This window comes from Helianthus annuus, chromosome 6 (genome assembly GCF_002127325.2).
Source record: "Helianthus annuus cultivar XRQ/B chromosome 6, HanXRQr2.0-SUNRISE, whole genome shotgun sequence".
In the NCBI taxonomy this organism is placed as follows: Eukaryota; Viridiplantae; Streptophyta; class Magnoliopsida; order Asterales; family Asteraceae; genus Helianthus; species Helianthus annuus.
Genome location: NC_035438.2, coordinates 128,497,132 through 128,517,573, shown reverse-complemented (window position 1 = coordinate 128,517,573; position 20,442 = coordinate 128,497,132). Strand labels below are relative to the sequence as shown.

Here is a 20,442-nt window from a genome sequence, read left to right as displayed (position 1 = left end):
TGTTGACCGTTATGCCCTTATTACATTAAAACATGATTTTTGGAAATGTATAAGAGCAGAAACTTTAATTACTGGTATATAAACTTGTATGCAAAATTTGACATCAGTTTGACTTGTAGATTAAGAGTTATGCTCATTATCGCAAACTTAATGCTTTATGTTAATAATAAGGCGTAATTAGCATATAGCCTAGTTACACATACTTTTGATACCAAATCTTTTACCCACTGATCTTATATATTATTTTGGGATTTTTAAAGATTTTTAATTAATTTTAGGCTGAGCATAACTGGTAGTCGTAGGCTTAATCCGGTAATTGTCGGTTTTGCCCTTACGGGCCATAAAACGAGTTTTATATATCTAAACGACTCCAAACCATTTTCTACTGATTAGTTATGTTGAATAAATTATTTTAAGCCTTCTGGAAATATAAAAATATCAGATTTAAGTATCGAACCCGGAAATGGCCTTTAAGCGTCTTATTTAGCGTTTTTAACGCATAGTATGTATTAAAATTATATTAGACATACCCGGGTTGATACCTACTGATATATTAGGAAAATTATGATATTTTAATAGTAAGCAAGGGTTGATTAACTCAGACTTCGTTTTTGAGCTTTTCGGGTTGTGTGAAATTACCAAAATACCCCTACGGGGCATAGTTTGGTTAAAAGTGATATATTTCACATATATACCTTAACCTACTGTTATAACTCATCAAATTGAGTATGTTTGCTGTTTACATCAGACCTGTAACTCAGTTAAACACCTAAACTCTTTTACAACCTTTAAAATGACCAAACTACCCTTACGGGGCATAGTTTGTGTTTAAATTCATTTCGGGCATAATGAAAGACATCCTACTGATGTCACAACATATTTGAAGCATATTAACTTAGGAAACCTGTATATGGCTCTTACTGATACCCGTTACGCTTATTACGCGTTCGGTTCAGTTTATGTAACAAGTTTACATAAATTAGCCGAAACGGGTCAAACCTTAACAGTTTTATCTAAAAATCCAGAATGTGAACAATAAACCCATATTAAACAAGTCTCTGAACTTGTCGGGTCTAAATCACCTTCTATCCGGTCTTGGCTTAATCGTGCGTACGAACCGTATCTTCGAAACTAGCCGGTCTAAGCTTAAGCTTAATTAAAGACCCGTTAGGATTCTAATAGGTTATTATAAACCTTCGTTCCAGATTAGGAGAACCAGTAAAAGCTACGTGCATTTTGCTTATTGTGATTAATACTTGCATCAGGTAAATACTTTTAACTTATTTTCCCTATACGGGCTTGGGTTACGGTATATAGCATACCGCTTGATCGGGCATCAAATCTCCACCGTTAAAGTGGGTAGTTGAATAATTTGATCGGCTCATTTAAACAGTCTTGTTTACTTTACAGCCTTTGGGGGGTTAATGACCATGTCCCGGATATCCTTGGCATCATCTTACGAGATGGCCACGACCTGAGCACGGGGTGTAGGCGTACACCGTCCGTGTATAACTCTATGATGTGGTGTGTCTATTGATCTTTAACCCGGACAAGATTCGGGCTACTGAACGCATAAGTAACATGTAATTCGTTCACAAGATTATAATATTAAATAATTCTCCCAAGTTAAACAAAAATGTTTATGCCACGTGCATTCAACCAAATTTTCAATCATTTTACAAAATGAGTCAGTTGATTGTATTTACCAGTGTAAACTGACGTATTTTCCCCAAAAGATTAAATGCAGGTACTAAGCGAAATGGGCTGGGATTTCTCCTAAGCATCAGTAGAAGTCTCGCAAACTTAAGATGCCTGAAGTCTGTTGAACCATAGATATAATTTTGTTTCGATCCTACTGTGGATAAACATCCGGATATTGTGACTTTGATTACAATAAATAAATTCGGTTGTATCATATTTTAATTTGCTTCCGCTATGCATTATTATGTTGTGTTGTTTGACTATTACGTTGCCAACCACGTCACGATACTCCCCCACCGGGCCCACCGGTGACACGTGGAAATCGGGGTGTAACAAGACACTTCTGACCATCCTTGATCTTGAAATTTAAATAGCTTCACATTTATAACATGGGTCTTTACGACAATATACATATGAAGTGTGTTGCGGATTTTGAAAAACCTGCTTTGGCGAGCAACAACATGAGTACATTATGGTATTGAAACCTTTGAGAAAGTTTCAGAAACCACATCAAAAGCAATCATATAACTTTTAGCAGGCTCCCAATAGTGTGGAGATGCAAAATGTAAAACATTGTTGCATAAAGTGCCGGGAGACCACAAATATAACCTTGAAGAGTAATCTGGTCCTTTGAGAAAAGTTAAAGTTTTCCATTGATGTGTGTTCCGAGAATACACCACGAGGTACAACATCATCCATACGACGTTGGAGATGTAATATTTGATAATAATAAATATAAATAATAAATAATAAAGAAGAATGAATAAAAACGATCAACAGTGTGCTTGATTAAAGGAAACAAATAAGAAGATTGATAATTGATTTATTATTCGTAAACTTAAAAAACAGTCCGTCATAGCAAAATACAAAATAGATGAAGAAAATGAACTCCCATGCAGGTTCTCAAATGTCAAACGGAACTGGAAACATGCCTTGTTCCAATAGTTCATCCTGTAACAGATATGAGAAAGAATTTGACAATTAATATGAATGTTGTATAAAGAAATATTAATTTTGTAATCATTAAAGTTATCTAACGACATTAACATCTTGCAACTGTATTACTAACACGATTCGTATGCCTCTGTAAAAATTCAAAACTTGAAAGATCTTCACACCATTTTTTACATACACTTCTAAACCGACATAGTGATTTGTGATTCGTGTGTAGTGTAATATATTTTAGATGTATATTTAAGCCCTTTTTACACTTTTAGCCAAGTTTTAAATTTATAAAACACGATATTTACTAACACTAAACACACATATGGGCAAGTGCACCCATCGTGGACGTAGTATAGTGTTGGTAAGATACCGAGGTCGTCCAAGGACACAAGAGCTTTTAATACCGGTTTATCCTCAACGTCTAACCAAATCAAAATGTTAGAAAAGATTTTTAAACTAAGAAAAATAAAACTAACTAAATGCTGAAAAATAAAATAAAAATAAAAACAGATAGACAAGATGAATCACTTGGATCCGACTCGTGTATTAGTATAACCTTTGATTATTTTCGCACTTTTGCACTTGTTTAAGAGATTATCTTAGTTATTGTAGTAGGCCCCTCTTTTGAAGGCGACGTTACCCTCAACCCAGTAGTTTGAGTCAGCAAGGATACAATCCTAAAGGGTCGGATTATTGAAAGATAATGAATTAAGTTATTAATGCAAATTATGGTAGGCCCCTCTTTTGGAGGTGACGTTACCCTCGACTAAGTAGTCTGAGTCAGCAGGGATACAGTTCTAAATAGCCGGGTTATAGTATTAATACTAGTTAACTTATGAGGGGGTCAAAGAGTTTGGATCCCCGCCATCCAATACCTATGGGCATTGAAGGAGATCCTACTAAATTTGACCCAGGTCCCTTGCAGGACCTCTAAACGCCGAACAAGGGCAAGACCCTTACCAAACCGTTCCCTTAACCCCCGACCAGGTAGCCAACATACCTCCATATAGACCGTGGAGATATGAATGGTGAAAATCTTTTATTTTATATAGACAGTAAAATAATGCCAAGACACCACGAACAAACGATAAGGAAAGATCACCTTCAACATAAGCAACTAGTTATTAAAGTCATTAATACAAAACCAAATAAAAGTGCAAAAGATTAAAAATAAAAAGTTTTATACTAAACACTTGTCTTCACCAAGTGATGTAAGAGACTTAGGCAAACATGGCCTTGATTGTCAAGAACTCTTACGATCAATCTTGGATCCCGAGACGACTCACACACTCTATGATGGACAATGGATGATGGTGGTGGATGATGGTGTTGTGATGGTGGTGGGTGGTGGATGAAGTGTGAGAGAGGTGGTGTGCCAAGGGATGAGTTGCAATGAAACCAAGCACTCCTATTTATAGGCTGAACAGAAGGCTGGGCACGGCCCCGTGTCCGCTGGACACGGTCCCGTGCCTGTCTGACACTCTCTTTCTTCATTAATTGTAATTCGCAATTACAATTAATGCGCCTGCTGTACTTTCGCCACGCCCCCGTGTTCACTGGGCACGGCCCCGTGGTGGGCAATAGAAGCTTCTATAGGTTTGTCTTTTCTGCTGCTTCTTGGGCACGGCCTCGTGCTGGCTGAGCACGGGGCGTGTTCAGTCTTCTGCCTTCTCTATTTTGCTTGGGAGGATGCTGTTGAGGGGTCGGGCAATCCACTTATGTTCCTTTTCTTGTATTTATGTTAGATTTAGCTGTCTTTTTGCTTCTTTTGTGAATTTGAGCTCATTTAATCCTGAAAATACAAAAGGAAGACAAAAATACTCTTTTTCCAACATTAGCACTTAAAAAGGGTTAGTTTTATGCCTCATTTGATGTAATTTATATGTTGCATTTTACACACATCAAATACCCCCACACTTGAATTTTTGCTTGTCCTCAAGCAAAACTCTTTAATACGTGGCTTACACTCCCAAATGGAATGGGTAGAAGCGAAGGTTTTGGCTTGTCATAGAGTGTCGGGAATCCAAGATCTTTTTGGTTTTATTTTTATTTATTTCCCAATCCTATTCGTTATGATTTTTTTAGAACGTTTCATAGGATAAATTACTTATTTGGGCATAGCATGCCTTTTTTAAAAGTCTATTTATATACAAGTTCACATACCTCACGGGAGAAATCACTCACACTCGGCCGAAGGTGTATTTTTAGTGAATCACTCAAGAGCGGCGTGGAACTTATCCCTACCATAGGCTTGCCAAGCAATCAATCCTCCTCCTTTTTAATTTGGTACCTTTGTAAATATCAAGAGGACTTTTTTGGGTAAAGGCTTGGGCTAAAGGTGGGTAGTTGGGTTAGTGGTTAGTAGAAAAGGGCGAAAAGCGTAAAAAGCGTCGGTTTTCATAAAACATTTTGTTTTAGTGACTTTTTATTCTTAATGAAGTATTTCTTCAAACAAGCTTTTTGTTTTAAGAGCTTTGTTTGTTTATTTCTAACTTCATCACTTTTTTTTTTAGTCACACGAAAACCGAGCTTGTTACTAAAATAAAGGGTAAAAATAAAAAGGGTTTTGGTGGGTAAAAGGGTTTTAAGGTAAAGAAATGAAAGATTTAGGCTCAAAGGGGTTAACTAGGGGGAGTGTTTGGGTAGGTGAAAAAAATGAAAATAATGGTTTTGAAAGAAAAAAGGGTTAGTCCTAATGCCTCCATCATTTACTTACTTGGGTTTAAGTTGGTAAGGACCGGGAATTAATCGTCGTGGCAAGTTCTAGAGTCGTAAGAACCAAGCGGCTATTCACACAAGAAACGAAAAATGAGCATTTAATCTAAAGATGTGTATTTGTATGCTCAATAGAGGCTCAAAACTCACTTTTTGTGGGAATGGGTTTTTCTATGTGATCAAGTATATATAATCGAATTTTAACTAAGCTTGTCATGCCATTTCATAATTTTCTTATGTTAGTTCTTTTTATCACGACGCTATCGGTTGTAAACTTGCAAAAATATAACCTTATTAATCTTAGAATTCCCAACTTAAACTTTAGACAAGTAAAAAAAAAAATTTTTTTTGGGTGATTAGCGGTTCCAATAGAGTTTTGTGTAAGGCTTGTTATTAGGACTTGCAAAATTTCAAGGTTTTAGCATCCCCCCACACTTAAATTACACATTGTCCTCAATGTGTTACAAAAATAAATTTTTAGGTTGATTGAATGTGTAACATGGTGTTTAAAACAAAAATTAATGTTACTGGCAGCCTGGACACGGCCCCGTGGTTAGGTGCCAGTAACGATAATTAAGAAAAAGAAACAGAAGCCTGGACACGGGGGCGTGTCTGGTGAACACGGCCCGTGTCCAGTTACCTGAACTGGGCATTTTTCTGCAGGGGGTTCAGCACAGGGCCGTGTTAGCTGGGCACGACCCATGTTGAACCTACTGTAACGGAGAAATTGTTGACGTGTGGCCTTGTTCTTGTGCATGGGGCCATGTTTTTCATTTCCCTTATCATCCTTTACCACCATGAGTGTGTTTTATCTATTATGAATCATCCAATCCTTAAAACCATCATTCCATTAAAACCATAGAGAAATACATAAGATTCCTAAATAAAATAAAATAAAAACTAACTAGGTCAGGAGGTACACGAGGTTATCATAAAGGGTCCTACTTTTTAAGAAAATTTCGAGAATAGCTTCCCGATATAGTAGGACTTTCGGCCGATGGTTTTCTTCCTTAGATGTTGTTTAAAGCCATTCTTCTATTTCCCTTGGAAGGAAGAAGGCGGCTTCATTTTCCTCAGCAACTTGTGGCTGAGGGGGAACATTCACCGGGACTCCTTGCACCACTCTTTGCGGAGGCTCAGGGTGCATGGCGTACCATTCGGCCGAAATGATGACTTCGGGCACCACGTTCCACGCCCTTTGGGTTATTATAGGCACCAAGGGCGGGGAGGCGAGAAGGTTTAGCCTCTGGTGCAAGAGGTTCACCTCTCGGAGACAACCCTCCAGTCCCACTGTTAGATGATTGATACGGTCGACCAATGCTTCCTCCACTCCCGTCATTTCATCAATAGCCTCCCTTAGGGCGTAAACATAACATAGTTTACAAGAGAGTCTTCTGCCGTTGATGATCTCCTCCCTTGTCGGTTACTTCTTGAAGATGTTCCGCTTGTCCTACTTGCCATTTTCTGAGAAAGAAACCGAAGAAAGCTAAATTTTTACGAAACAGTACCTCGAACACGGCCCCGTGCTCGCTGAGCACGGCCCCGTGTCCATTTGTCTGCAGGATTTTAGGCTAAGGAGTCTTGGAGTTTTAAATTATTTTTATGATTTTCAGCTGGGTTTTAAGCACAGATAATTTAAAATAAAGTTATACAACTAACTTTAAACAAGAATCCCTAGCAAATAACCTTACAAACTTTACATAAAAGGTTGGAATCATGGAGCTTCCAAGCTTCCATGGAGGAAATGTTTGAAAAAAATTTGAAAGAAGAGGTAATGAATAAAAGTGGAAGGGACAAGATGGTTCTTGGGAACCTTCTTTTAGATCTTACCTAGGATGGTATGAGTTAAGATCCCAGGAATCTCTGTCTTTTGAAGTGGTCAAAAATGAGCAGGAATCAGGCTGCATTTAAAGAAAACGACAGCGCACTGGACACGGCCCCGTGTTGGCTGGACACGGCCCCGTGTGCAGATGAAATCCTGACACATTTTGTCCGTATTCTGACAAAATCAGCGGAGAATCTTTTAGGTGAGCACGGGGGCGTGTTGACCTGGACACGGCCCCGTGTCTGGAAGCTGTCTTATGGAGTTTCCTTACTTCTAAGGATTTTATTGATATCGGGTGGTTCCTTACTGGTCGGAACAACCCCAAAGTGCCTAAGATACCTTAATTGTCCTAGACCAAGGCGAGAACGCAAGAGGTTGTCGGTGAGGGTAATTCCTATTTTCATTCTAGGTGGACAAGTCCAACCCTTTCCCGGGCTCTCGTTAAAGAAGGTGTATGCCGAATCGCTCAGGTCTATGTATGCACTGAACGAAGTCGATGGAGAGTCCTTCACGGCACAATCGGCACAGGGACGACTATCGTCCAAGTCTTCGCTAGGTATGAAGGTATTTTTGGGAGCAACGAGGTTGTCGGAATGCGATCCCAACATTTCTTCATGGTTAGTGTCTTGGGGTGGATCAATAAAATCCTTCCTAAGCTCTTTTGACCAATTTAAGATTAGCTCTTCTAGTTGAAATAACTCGTCAAGGAGCATTTCTCCTAGAATATCTGGCTGGGCGCATTCGAGGGAGAGATAGTGATTATTTTTACTTTCGCCCCTCTTAAAGTTATAAGGAATCGGTGGGTCTATGTTGTGGGGCCTATAATTTAGAAAGTAACATTTTACTTCTTTATGTTCGCCTCCACATAATTGACACCACGTACCATAAAAGTGTCGAAAGTAAAAAGAATTATTGTCACTCATGTTTATGTCAGAAATTACCAACCGCCGGGATCTAACGGTTCTGTTTTCAGTAAGTGAATCTTGGGCACGGGGGCGTGTTGAGTGAGCACGGCCCCGTGTTCAGCTTATTGTCTGACTTAAAACAAGATTGCCAGTTCCAATTATTGAGCACGGGGGCGTGTTCAGCGGGCACGGCCCGTGCTGAGCTCTGCAGAAGCTGAAAAACTAAGAAAATCTAAAAAAATTAAAAACGAAAATAAAAATATGATTAGGCCGTTGATTCCTAACTTTCTTAAAATCCTTGTGTCCCCGGCAACGGCGCCAAAAACTTGATGCGTGTGTAGTGTAATATATTTTAGATGTATATTTAAGACCTTTTTACACTTTTAGCCAAGTTTTAAATTTATAAAACACGATATTTACTAACACTAAACACACATATGGGCAAGTGCACCCATCGTGGACGTAGTATAGTGTTGGTAAGATACCGAGGTCGTCCAAGGACACAAGAGCTTTTAATACCGGTTTATCCTCAACGTCTAACCAAATCAAAATGTTAGAAAAGATTTTTAAACTAAGAAAAATAAAACTAACTAAATGCTGAAAAATAAAATAAAAATAAAAACAGATAGACAAGATGAATCACTTGGATCCGACTCGTGTATTAGTATAACCTTTGATTATTTTCGCACTTTTGCACTTGTTTAAGAGATTATCTTAGTTATTGTAGTAGGCCCCTCTTTTGAAGGCGACGTTACTCTCAACCCAATAGTTTGAGTCAGCAAGGATACAATCCTAAAGGGTCGGATTATTGAAAGATAATGAATTAAGTTATTAATGCAAATTATGGTAGGCCCCTCTTTTGGAGGTGACGTTACCCTCGACTAAGTAGTCTGAGTCAGCAGGGATACAGTCCTAAATAGCCGGGTTATAGTATTAATAGTAGTTAACTTATGAGGGGGTCAAAGAGTTTGGATCCCCGCCATCCAATACCCATGGGCATTGAAGGAGATCCTACTAAATTTGACCCAGGTCCCTTGCAGGACCTCTAAACGCTGAACAAGGGAAAGACCCTTACCAAACCGTTCCCTTAACCCCTGACCAGGTAGCCAACATACCTCCATATAGACCGTGGAGATATGAATGGTGAAAATCTTTTATTTTATATAGACAGTAAAATAATGCCAAGACACCACGGACAAACGATAAGGAAAGATCACCTTCAACATAAGCAACTAGTTATTAAAGTCATTAATACAAAACCAAATAAAAAGTGCAAAAGATTAAAAATAAAAAGTATTATACTAAACACTTGTCTTCACCAAGTGATGTAAGAGACTTAGGAAAACATGGCCTTGATTGTCAAGAACTCTTACGATCAATCTTGGATCCCGAGACGACTCACACACTCTATGATGGACAATGGATGATGGTGGTGGATGATGGTGCTGTGATGGTTGTGGGTTGTGGATGAAGTGTGAGAGAGGTGGTGTGCCAAGGGATGAGTTGCAATGAAACCAAGCACTCCTATTTATAGGCTGTTGTGTCCGCTGGACACGGCCCCGTGCCTGTCTGACACTCTCTCTCCAATTCGCAGTTACAATTAATGCGCCTGCTGTACTTTCGCCACGCCCCCGTGTTCACTGGGCACGGCCCCGTGGTGGGCAATAGAAGCTTCTATAGGTTTGTCTTTTCTGCTGCTTCTTGGGCACGGCCCCGTGCTGGCTGAGCACGGGCCGTGTTCAGTCTTCTGCCTTCTCTATTTTGCTTGGGAGGATGCTGTTGAGGGGTCGGGCAATCCACTTATGTTCCTTTTCTTGTATTTATGTTAGATTTAGCTGTCTTTTTGCTTCTTTTGTGAATTTGAGCTCATTTAATCCTGAAAATACAAAAGGAAGACAAAAATACTCTTTTTCCAACATTAGCACTTAAAAAGGGTTAGTTTTATGCCTCATTTGATGTAATTTATATGTTGCATTTTACACACATCAATTTGTGAGGGAGCCTAACAAAAAGTTCCATGATCACAACATCAAACGGAATTTGATCCATTATACGAAACACCTAGTAAAATGGAAACGTATATATAAACATAAATGATATTAGTTTGTATTGATACATGAAAAAGAGATTGTGTATTACTTAAGAATTTTGCATAGTACCTAGTTGAAGAAACCAAAGAATAGGTTGAAAGTTGATATGTAATGGAGATGTATGTTGTAATTTATATAAAATGATATTATAAATGGAATGTTCTTTTATGAAGGGAAATTTAAATTAATTTTAGTAAACCGTTTGGGATTCACATATGATAAGCAAATTCTTGTATAAATGTAAAGAATTATTATAAATTAATACATATAATACTATCTGTAAGTATACATTCACTGGTGATTTAATTATTTATTTAAAAAAACCCCCAACTAAAATAATTTATATACTAAGAATGTTATTATAATGTTAGGTTTATAATGTTATATTTGAATTCTACATTGTTAATAGTTATCTATAATAATATGTATATATTCTATGAATAAATAAATAACACAATTAAAAACATTTGTACATAAAATTTAAAATATGCAAAGAATAATTAATAATAACTCTTCATTTATATTCAATATCAAGAACTACAATAACTATAAACATAATTACATACAAAAAATGCAAAGCCTGATCAATACTATCATCTTCTATGGATATATAGATCACAAACCACAATAAAGTGATTAACAATAATTTCATGCTATTGATATAACAATGCAAAACCACAATAAAAATAAAACAACATCGATGTTGGGTAACAAACTAACATCACGTCAACGCATTAAAGTATTGAATTTCAATGTAATAAAAATAAAATTTTTTAATGCTAATGTAATAAAAAACGACGTATAATAAATATAACTCGACGTACAAAAAAATACAAATGCTAATTAATAATATCATCTCTTATTGATATAACGATAATAAACGAAAATCAAGATAAACCGCAACAAACATTGAGTAAAAAGCAACATAAAGTACTGACACAAATGTTCTGAATACGATTGAACGAAAAAAAACATTGAAAACTTGTTTGAAGAAACTGAGATGTTTATTAGATTCGGAGACTACTTTTCCAGCTTTGGATTCAAAAGACTCACATTCACATTCAAACCTTCATTGTTCTCACAATCATCCGTACGCGGTTTAGTTGAAGACTGAGATGAACATAAATCCACATCATAAACGGCATCCAAATTACGCTTAAGTTCATTCTCCAGCATCTTCGAAGAACAACAATTATTCGCTCCGGAGGGTGTAGTAAACATGCTATTGTTCAATTTGGACATCGGCGTGTCGTCATCACCGGTAAGGGAAACAGAATCTTGTAAAATAAAATTAAAAAAGTAAAAAAATAGTTGAAAAAATAAGGTGAATGACAAAATATTGAAGCATTAGAGAACTAAAGAATTTGTTTCACAGACCCGGATTTGGATGTTAACAGTTGGATTTGAATCAGAAGGAACAGCATTTTAAGGTTCATCATCAGCAGACTGTATTTATTTCATATGTTTCAATAAATGTTGTGAAGTGCTATAAGTTTTTTTATAACAAAAAGTAAAGCTAACGTATAGAATAATTTTCGAACCTGGAAAACATCAAAATGCCTATCAAGATCTTTGATGATTGCAGGATTTTCAGTCAACTTCGACACTGAGTAGCCATCTGATTTGTTTTTTATGTTAAACGAACCTATGGCTATCTTAAACGCAACCTCCTATTTAGCAATGCCTTCAGCTACTTGGGAAAGTTACCTTCACTGGCTAACTGTTTGATACATATTATTATAAAGTTAACAATGTAACATAAAAACATTAAAACGTATAAAGCAATTAAGGAAATGGTATTTGGAAAATATAAGTTACCTCCATGTTTTTATCCAACAGCTGGTTTGCGTTAACCTTTATCAGTTTAACAGCTTCATGTTTAAACAACGTCAAAGTAACAATCCCGGTACAATCCTGAACACTTATTAGAACTTTTATCCTATAAAAATTTCAAATAAGATTTTATTAACGATCGATCATGTTTCATAATATGGACAATAAATGAATCAAGTAAATTAATCTGGGAACAGACACAACAGTCCTTTTATTGCACTGATCAGTTTGGCATTCCAAGACAGTTACTTCATTGTATCCTTGACTTCCATCTTCCTTGTCCTTGCAAATAGTGTTCGTAAGAACCTTTTTGTTGCAAGTTTTACATGCATTGTAAAACCATGAGTCTTCTGAAGCAAAGCTCTTAATTGTTCCCAGGATAATAACAAACTTTTCCTGTATAGATAGTATATAATTTACTACATTATGAAAGTTACAAAAAATATGTATAATAAAAAAATAATAAGGATGGTAAGAATACTTGGGATATTTCGCTTAATGCTCCAATCGTACTAAAGGAAATATAAGATAGATACTCATCAGACATTGACTTCATAAAAGAGGAATTCAATCTAGAGTAACCGGAAGACGTTGACGCAGTAAGCTGAGCAAGGAAACTGTACAGAAATAATAACGTTCTCTTGATATTTCGCTTAATGTTCAAGTTCTCTTGAAGTTTATCTAATTCTCATAATTTTCTCTGTAAATTTTACCTTCAGAAGCAAAGTACTTGAAAAGCGAACTAATTCACAACTCCTCAAGAAAGAGAAAAGAAAATCCAGCATAGTTAATAAGAATATCTTAATATCTTGAAGTAAAAATAAAAATTTAAAAAGCTTACTGAGGACTCAACAGAACTTGAACCATATGGCATACTCGTACATATAAAATACCAATAACAAACCAAACAAAAAATAGGCTTAAAATAAAAAAAAATACATTTGTTAAACATCTATGAAATTCTTTAAATGGCTGGAAATAATGTGATTGTGTGTTTTCAATTATTGTGTGTTTAATAGGCTTGTGCGTCAACAACAGAACCTAGTTTGACATACAGAGAGGTCATTTAGGTTTAAAACAAATGCTATATATCTTTCCAAATTATGAGAAACTTGAAAAATAATGTGATTGTTGTAAATTATGGAAACTAACACAAAATTTGGAAGCAATTAAACTTTAATATAAGTTATCTTGATAAATTTGGAAATACGTTACAATTTAAACAACTTTGATAAGTATCCATAATTGATATAAATTTCAAAAATTCAAATTTTGAAATAATCAGTCAAAACAATTTACTTAAATAGTTAAATATTATTCGAACTTAAATTCAAAACCAATGAACTTAATATATTCATAATATAATAAATATCTAGATGATTGTGAAAAAAAAAATCAATCACATTCATGGACCTGAGAAGAAGCTCGAGACCACTGATTCAATTCATACCTTAGTTGTCGAATGAAGAATGTTGTCTGGAAAAAAACTAATCTTCACAATCAGTACATTGCTAGAAAGCCTTAATAAACCCTTACCATCTTGTCGGATGAAATACGAAGAATATCAAAATAGAATATGAAAAATTGAAGAACGCAAATCAAATAACAAATCAGAACACTGTAAATCATCATCAACAACAAACTAAAAGACTGTAAATAAAAATATGAGTAACATGAGATCACAATCAAAACATCAACAAAATACCATTTCATATGATTCGAATCGGATAATGCAAAATCATCGTCAACAACAAACAACAAAAAAAATACAGAAAAATCATAAAAAATTATTGTATTTGTAACAAAACATCATTTCATATGAATCATGATGAAAAACAAACAAAACATCATTTCATATGAATCATGATCGAACAACATAAAGAAACAGTATTTAACCTCAGTCATGTAGTTTTACCTTAGATCTTTTTATAGATTCTTGATTAAACTTACCTATAATATGTTCGATCTACAAAAAAAAAAAAAAACAAACAAACAGAAAAATCATAAAAAATTGACATTAAACATTTACAATACATAAATATCTAATATAGATTACATACCTGCAAATTATGTGGAATGATCTACAAAAAAATAACAACAAAAAACATTAGGATCTGCCGAAAGGGTTTTGAACAAAAAAAAAATTCCTATAAGATCTAACAACATAAATAAACAGTATTTAGGTTTGATCAAGTACACACCTAATAATCAAATTTACACACTCTTTTGACATTGTGATTCAAACACCTGCAAACACTGATTCAAAAGTCAAATTAAAAAAAAAACTGTTTTACCAGGCTTCAAAGAATGTGTAAATTAAAACCATTGATGGTTAAGTATGGTGAACACACGCCAACACAAACATTCAATTCTTCCAAATCTGGGTAAAGACAAACCATTGATGGTTGCAGAGACTGAGCAGAGATGGCACTAAGATACCTTATTTGTAAGCCGCCACTGGTTACACCTTGTTGCAATTGATAAAAAAAAACAAATTGATGTCCAATAAACAGCCATAATCTGAACTGATTTGTAAAAAAAACGTAATCTAAACAAAAATAAACCCTAATCTCATAATTGAATTCGTGAAAAAACTAAAAACAAAACAACACAATTGTAAGATATACTCACCTTGTAGTGGAAAAATCAAAATCCCTAAGAATTTCTTCTTGATGATGTGCAAGACACCCTTGTTTAGATTGTTTTGGAATCGCTTGTCAAAGAAGAGAGAAACAGGAGCTTCAGATCCAGGGTTTGTGAAAACATGGAATTGTGTCAAGAAAGAAAGCCTTTAAAAAAATATAAGGGACCCGTTTTTTTAATATTGGGTGACCCGAATCCTCAGCCGGATCCCGCGTCCCACACTTTTTTGGTTTGTGTTTTGAGAATTTTGGTTTATGTATAGAGAATTGAGATGGATTCCCTCCTAAACTCAAAATCCATCTTCACCAAAGCTTGCCACATCATCAAAAATGTCCCAAATCACATGCCACATGACCCAAATCCATCTCATTTATATATATATATATATATATATAGGGAGGGGCTCATGCGAGAACTCCATTTATTATGAGAACCGCGAGAACCAATGTGAACACAACCTAAAAAAACCTAAAAAACCTAACCCCCACCCCCCTCCCAAAAAAAACCTAACCCCCCCCCCCAAAAAAAAAAAAAACAAAAAAAACCTAACCCCCCCCCCAAGCTAAAATGCTAAAAACTAAACCCCCAAAAAACCTTAAAAAATCTAAAAAATAAAAAAAAAAGCTAAAATTTTTTTTTAATATTTTTTATGCTCAAATCGCTACTTTTAGTGGCCAAAAAAAAAATTTTTTCTTAAAATTTTTTTTTAATTTTTAAAAAAAAATTTTTTGGCTTTGAAAAGTAGCGATTTTTATATAAAAAATATTAAAAGAACAAAATTTTGTGTGATTTTTAGCTATTTTTAGGCACTTTTTGTTGTGTTCACATTGGTTCTCGCGGTTCTCGCAATAAGAGGTGGTTCTCGCATGATCTTCTCCCTATATATATATATATATATATATATATATAGATTAATGAAATGACTTATTTAGATAAATTAGTAAAATAAAAGAACAGTTATATTTTCGTTACTTGTATATGTGATTTATACTTTATTAGTAATTATTGTTTATATCCAAATAATATATTTTATCTTAACAAATATATATGGTTAGGGTAAAATGAAAACTTCTACGAGGTGTGAGAACTTAAAAAAAAAGGGGGTAATTGCACGGTACCCTTGACCACGTGAGGGATCCCCCTCCCCAAGCTAGCGACCCGGCAACGCTGCCTGGCGGTGACTACCCAGCCGTTTCGAGGGGAGCGAAGAACCTGCAAGCAGGATTCGAACCCGAGCACTTTAGGCCTCGAACCGGTTTAACTTAGGTGCCGGTGGCCATTGGGCTGACACCCAATGGTTGAGGTGTGAGAACTTAGAGAACTTAACCTTACAAAAGGTTTTTTGAATTTTTTACAGAGGGTGTGAATGCACGGTTAGAGACTCAGGACGTTAAACTTTTTGATTTTGGAGTCAAGTGATTAAAACCACTAAAACATAGGGATTCAAAAAGTAATTACTATTAATTAAATTTGAAATTTGTAGGTCCCCCGGAGGTCGAGGTTAAACCTTATCCTTGTTATGTTTAACACACTAGCAAGTGCGGAATCCAAGCTAGAATGCAAACCGGTAGTTTATATGAGAACACAAGCTACAAAGAGAAAGGAAGACACACGAGATATCAAAGTTTTCTCTTGTATTTCAGTGGACACAGTTACAGCCCTTGACCAAACTGAAAATACGCTCTCTACAAGACTAAGTTCACTCACACAATGAAGTGAACACATTACATGACTATATATACCCATAATAGTTAGTCTGGTCGAAGGATTAGATAGACTGATCGAAACATCATCTATCGATCAGACACCTACCGAAGGATCCACATATACCTCGAAGGATGTATCCTTCGAGGTCCATATATATCCATCGAAAGTTTATCTTTAGAGTTCATCGAAGGATCTAAACAATCCTTCGATGACTCATCCTTCGACACAAAACATGTTACAAAATGTTCTAACTGTTTGGCCAAGTCAAACCAGGAGGATGGTTGACTTGGTCAAACTTACATCAAACATACCTATTAACAAACATAAGACGTAAACAAGACTAACAAAAGACATCGTTTTATATCATGACAAAATACAGACAAAGTACAGACACAAGTGCACCAACAAACTCCCCCTTGGCTGTAGCTTTGTCTCGATCTTCGTGTCTTCAAGTCTCTGACGTCCTTTCAACCGTTAAGTGATGCGTTGACCATCCACTTCCCGCATTCACAAGTAGGTTGAAGCAATACAAGGCCATCTTCTGAAACTTCATTGCTTGTGCACGATCCCTAACCAAGTAGTTGATCTCGTGATCCTTAAGAATAATAATATCCGACCTGGACATGTTAGTAATCCACATTGGATCTATCATTCGAAAGTTCTCTGGACTGTCTTGGAATAAGATCACCGCTTCTCCGGTATCTGCATCATAAACCCAGCAACGAAAGTTACCCAGAAAATTTGTCCTCATCTTCAACAACGGTATCTTCTTCATCAACTTCGGAGGATCATAAACCAATCGATAACGAGCAGTATTTGTATCTGGATCAAGCGTGAACCTGATCTGCTCGTATCGAGGGAACTGCGGCCTGTATAGCGGATCCTTCCAACCAATTCTTCGTTCCAACCTGATCTTCTTGGCGAACAGATTCACCATCTTGTCTTCGACTCGATTAATAACCCTCAGCTGAGCCAAAACCGCAACATCATAATAAGGAAGTGAAAGAATGCTGAGAAGAGTCCTGAAGTACTGAAGGCCGCATTCTCGCTTCACAACCATGCAGTGAAGCTCCTTGATGAACATCCAGCTGATAATACGACCCCGAGCCTGATTCCTTTCCAGAATCATGTAGTTGGCCTAATCCAACGGAGGGAGCGGAGGAGGATTCCTAGCTAGGAAATCCGCTCGCCATTCGTTCACGGTCTTCTCACGGTTTTCTTGAGCTGTAGGAGAATCTGAAGAAAGATTAGCAAATTCTGCTGTCTTTGCCGCCACAAACTCATCATTAAGAGCATTAAACTCCGCATTATCTTGACCAACATAAACAGAACGTTCCGGATCCGAACCGATGAAGATTTCTTCAATCGTAGAGAAGTCGGTTTCGTCCGGAACTAACGGAGTAGCATCGATCGTATTCAAATCAACTTCATCCAATTCCTTAAGAGCTAATACACGTTCATCAGACATCTCTGTAACGTGTTCTCCCTCTTCTAATAGTTCACCCGTGACTGGATGATACTGTTGAACAATTGAGGATTCAGGGAGATCGGTAAACGCTTCCGGTTCAAGACTAACATTTTCAAACCCTGCCGAAGCTTCCAACGTTTCAGTCTGCTCAGACGGACCAGTAGTAGCTGTTGGAGGAGCAGTAGGAGCATCTTGAGACATACCAGACCCACCTGCAGCACCGGATGCAGGTGCACCGGAACCTGAGGCAGCTGGTTGATCAGGATTTGCTGCATCATCGTCTTCGTCATCGCCACGCTTTGAGGGAACGATGCCTATTGCTTTGCACCTTTCATTCCAAAGAGTAACTACTTTATGATCAATTTTCTTGAAGTTTGCTTGGACAGGCTTGAAGGCTTCTATTAATCGATCATCACGATTTTTATAGCGATCCGACAGCTCTTCATGCTTCTGCTTTAACACTTTTGCCTCATGCTCTAACACAGTGCTATGCCCTTTCATTATCTCAACTTCCCTATCACGAGCCCTGTTTGCTTCTTTCAGTCTTTCAATCTCTAGAGCTTGTTCTTTTATCTTAAGATTCTATGCACTAACAATTGAGACTAGCTTGTTGTGTGCCTCCACATCCCGTGTTCGCTGTTCACGATACTCTTCAATCTTTCTAGTATTCCGACTGACTAAGTTACCCAATTCACTAACTTGTTCGATCAGGAAGTGAATTCTCTCAGCTTCAGACAAACCAGACAATGTTTCTGCTAGAGTCGGCCGTGAAGGCTCAGGTCCTGAGGAGCCAGACTGAACAGATGGACCGGAAGTACCTGTTGGACCAGTAATAACAAGAGGAGGACGTGTGTGTGTACCTGAGACAGGAGTTGCAGGCGGCTGTTGATCAACAGTCGCCGTGCGTATCCCAGAAGACGTCTGAGGAGAAGAGACCAGCACCAGCATCTCTGATGTAGTTAATTGATCACTGACAGGTGGTAGCTGATGCTCTGGAGGCGTTGAATGCTGGATCGAATCAGGTATAGTGACATCACCAGCAGTTTCACCCATTGACCCTGATCCGTCCTTTGATTTCTTTGAAGTACGAGTACCCTGTCTTCTTGCTTTCCTCTTCTTTCTAATCAAACCAGGAGCAGCAGGGATATAATCATCATCTTTTTCAGATTCTGCGGTTCTAACCTGTTTCTCTATACGTTCAAAGCCACGAAAATTCCCGCGCTGATCATAAACCTTTTGCATCCCTGGTGGAGGAGGATTATCATCTTCAGAAGACAAATCATCATTACCAGAACCTCCTTCATCATCAGAAGACGAACTGCTTTCATCCACCAACTTCCTCGGCTCGTCCACCTTACCTTTACCTTTATCGGTCGCATCATCACCTGACCGACTTGCAGTACCACCATCTCCACCTGCACTACCACCTGTATCTCCAACTACAGAACCACCAACATTACTACGGACATCAGATTCGATGAACACTCCTTGAACTTCTTCTGCAGCAACATTCACATCAACTTCAACATGTGTTGCAGCACTGGAACTTCCAGCAGACTTCTTGCTCGATGCTTTAACTCCGTGCTTAGCCCCGAGTTGTGTGTTAGCCAACGCGATTAACCTGGGCTCTTCGTCATTAGAATCACTTGCATCTCGACGCCATTTGTGGTTCTGTGGTGTCTCGTAGGATGGGTTATCGAGGTGGCCAATAAGCTTTCTGACTGGATCGGATTCCTTATACTTAGACATAGACTTGAAGATCAGCAATGTACGCTCGTTCATCGGATTAACTGGTAGAACATCTGCTTCAACCTTGGGAAGATCCGGAATCTGATCATCCATCATCATTTGCAAGAATCTTGGATATAACCAAAACTTGGTTGACGTCCGTTGATTTGCTGATGGAAGTGGCCTGCGGGCATTCTCTTTCAGATTGTCAAAGATGTAACGTGATATGTTGAACGGCTTGTTCAGAATTAAAGCCGTAAACAATCCCGTCAATTCAATAGGCGACAAATCGTATCCAGACCGTTTGTTGCTCAGACAGTGAAAAAGAATATGCAATAAGAACTTGTATCGTAACGGCATGAACCCTTTGTTTATCTGATTAGCTAGCACATTCTCGGAGTAACGTAGCCTCATCAATAAACCACGCTGACACTGTAAATCAATAGAAGTTGAATCTTCTGGTTGATCTCCCAATTGCAGACGCGCTCTGAGGGTGTTCTCGGTGATCACCACAGGTTTCTCAGTAACGAATCCTCTAATCACTTCTTGGTTATTCACTATTTCCACCACAGCAGAATTCCAGAATTCCTTGATCTGGGACTGATAAGCGGTGTGTTGTGTAGTAATGGCATAGTTGATTCGTGCCCGATGAAGATACTCCATTATCCCTTTGTATTCCGGACTAACTTTGTCTACCGGTTGCAGATACGCGGCCATGTTGTGTCTTGGCTCGGACATTGATTCAACCTCAGACTTTTCCTTTTTAGTTGGTTTTGCCCGTTCCTTCTTCTCTTTCGGTGCCATTTCTGTTCATGAAAACAACGACACGTAATGAGAAAACAGTCAAACAGTCAACAAAGATTTCACACGTAGAAAAATTTC

General features: G+C 37.3%; 1 long non-coding RNA gene and 1 pseudogene across 1 annotated transcript; one reads left to right on the top strand and one right to left on the bottom strand.

The window, feature by feature from the left end:
* Window positions 1–20,442, top strand: part of LOC110902288 — a 128,852-nt pseudogene that overhangs the window by 18,142 nt on the left and 90,268 nt on the right.
* LOC118479463 lies at window positions 12,593–12,908 on the bottom strand. Its single transcript, XR_004859624.1, has 3 exons — window positions 12,856–12,908; window positions 12,728–12,770; window positions 12,593–12,631 (listed from the first exon to the last, which is right to left on the bottom strand). It is a non-coding gene; the product is annotated as an uncharacterized LOC118479463 (long non-coding RNA).